This window comes from Culex pipiens, unplaced genomic scaffold, assembly GCF_016801865.2.
Source record: "Culex pipiens pallens isolate TS unplaced genomic scaffold, TS_CPP_V2 Cpp_Un0018, whole genome shotgun sequence".
In the NCBI taxonomy this organism is placed as follows: Eukaryota; Metazoa; Arthropoda; class Insecta; order Diptera; family Culicidae; genus Culex; species Culex pipiens.
The window spans coordinates 93,061-96,162 of record NW_026292835.1 but is presented as its reverse complement, the minus strand read 5'-3'; positions in this window follow the sequence as shown (position 1 = coordinate 96,162).

The window sequence follows — 3,102 nt, the reverse complement described above, 5'->3', positions numbered from 1 at the left end:
CTTTTGGCGAAATGGGGCATGTGACATGTCAAAGTTCATGAAATTGTGCCACGAGTCTATATTAGCCCATACAAAGTCAATCTGACTCCATGTGGCCACCCGGAACCGGTTCCGGGTTCCCGGTTCCAATCCGTAGGTATGGCCAATATACTACGTTTGGCGAAATGGGGCATGCGATATGTCAAAGTTCATGAAATTGTTCCACGAGTCCATATTAGCCCATACAAAGTCAATCTGACCCTATGTGGCCACCCGGAACCGGTTCCGGGTTCCCGGTTCCAATCTGTAGGTATGGCCAACATACTACTTTTGGAGAAATGGGGCATGTGACATGTTGTTCCACGAGTCCATATTAGCCCATACAAAGTCAATCTGACTCCATGTGGCCACCCGGAACCGGTTCCGGGTTCCCGGTTCCAATCTGTAGGTATGGCCAACATACTACTTTTGGCGAAATGGGGCATGTGACATGTCAAAGTTCATGAAATTGTGCCACGAGTCTATATTAGCCCATACAAAGTCAATCTGACTCCATGTGGCCACCCGGAACCGGTTCCGGGTTCCCGGTTCCAATCCGTAGGTATGGCCAATATACTACGTTTGGCGAAATGGGGCATGCGATATGTCAAAGTTCATGAAATTGTGCCACGAGTCCATATTAGCCCATACAAAGTCAATCTGACCCCATGAGGCCACCCGGAACCGGTTCCAGGTTCCCGGTTCCAATCCGTAGGTATGGCCAATATACTACTTTTGGAGAAATGGGGCATGTGACATGTTGTTCCACGAGTCCATATTAGCCCATACAAAGTCAATCTGACTCCATGTGGCCACCCGGAACCGGTTCCGGGTTCCCGGTTCCAATCTGTAGGTATGGCCAATATACACTTTTGGCGAAATGGGGCATGTGACATGTCAAAGTTCATGAAATTGTTCCACGAGTCCATATTAGCCCATACAAAGTCAATCTGACCCCATGTGGCCACCCGGAACCGGTTCCGGGTTCCCGGTTCCAATCTGTAGGTATGGCCAACATACTACTTTTGGAGAAATGGGGCATGTGACATGTTGTTCCACGAGTCCATATTAGCCCATACAAAGTCAATCTGACTCCATGTGGCCACCCGGAACCGGTTCCGGGTTCCCGGTTCCAATCTGTAGGTATGGCCAACATACTACTTTTGGCGAAATGGGGCATGTGACATGTCAAAGTTCATGAAATTGTGCCACGAGTCTATATTAGCCCATACAAAGTCAATCTGACTCCATGTGGCCACCCGGAACCGGTTCCGGGTTCCCGGTTCCAATCCGTAGGTATGGCCAATATACTACGTTTGGCGAAATGGGGCATGCGACATGTCAAAGTTCATGAAATTGTGCCACGAGTCCATATTAGCCCATACAAAGTCAATCTGACTCCATGTGGCCACCCGGAACCGGTTCCGGGTTCCCGGTGTCAATCTGTAGGTATGGCCAACATACTACTTTTGGCGAAATGGGGCATGTGACATGTCAAAGTTCATGAAATTGTGCCACGAGTCCATATTAGCCCATACAAAGTCAATCTGACCCCATGTGGCCACCCGGAACAGGCCACCTAGAACTTCATTTTAGTGCTGTGACGACAATACTTTATGCTGTTTATGTTGCTCAATATTTTCAATGATACTAACCAATCCGGTTCTTCGATTGAGGACTTTCTGATTCTGAGTCCAAGTCCGAAATCGTCTCATGATCCAATCCATCTTCTTTCTAGGTTCGTCGTCCAATTGTTCCTCCTCTTCGTACTCGCTAAAACTGTCGTCCATTCCGGACATTCTTGCACCACATCACAAATCTTGATCACAACAAAATCACCCCTTTCAACTATAATTTACAGCAGCAATCGTTTACGCTGACACGCTTCCTGTCGTTTGAAATCTTTTTGGCGGCAACTTGGCTACGTGCCGTTGTCGTTGACAGCTTCGTCGTTATTCATGAGCGTCGTTAGTAAACACTACAAAAGTGGGGGCGTGATCTAAATTGTAACATTTTATATAACATTACAATTGTATATGTTTTTATGTAAAGGTTCAAAGAGTCCTAGCAAGAGTCACAGTTTCAAGAAAAATTCAAAATGTGTTTTTTTCTAACATTGTTTTGAGAGAACCAAACAGGGTTTCTCCAAAAAATAAATGAAATTTTAGTATGATTCGATGAAAGATTCATCACCAAAGAAATTTGTTGACGCTCATCTAGAGAAAAAATCGGAAGGGACCGTGGCTCTCTTCTCTCGCGCACAAAAGATGGGATTTCAAAAAATCATCATCTTGATTTTTCTGCGGAATCTCTTTTTCACTACTACACTTGCAGGTGTAACGTCATACGTCGAAAAATGATCTGTCACATTTTGTAGATGGGCAATGTGTTTAGCAATGTGCAACTGTATCGCCGGCTCACCCAACTTCTCCTGCTTTACCGGGTCACCCTGGTCCTGTGTGTAGTGATGAGAACGAGGGCTTCCAAATCCCGAACTTTGACATGTCACATGTAGTATGTCACAAGTAGTATGTTGGCCATACCTACAGATTGGAACCGGGAACCCGGAACCGGTTCCAGGTGGCCACATGGAGTCAAATTGACTTTGTAAGGGCTAATATGGACTCGTGGCACAATTTCATGAACTTTGACATGTCACATGCCCCATTTCGCCAAAAGTAGTATGTTGGCCATACCTACAGATTGGAACCGGAAACCCGGAACCGGTTCCGGGTGGCCACATAGGGTCAGATTGACTTTGTATGGGCTGATATGGACTCGTGGCACAATTTCATGAACCTTGACAAGTCGCTTGCCCCATTTCGCCAAAAGTAGTAGGTTGGCCATACCTGCAGATGGGAACCGGGAACCCGGAATCGGTTCCGGGTGGCCACATGGAGTCAGATTGACTTTGTATGGGCTAATATAGACTCGTGGCACAATTTCATGAACTTTGATATATCGCATGCCCCATTTTGCCAAAAGTAGTATATTGGCCATACCTACGGATTGGAACCGGGAACCTGGAACCGGTTCCGAGTGGCCACATGGAGTCAGATTGACTTTGTATGGGCTAATATGGAC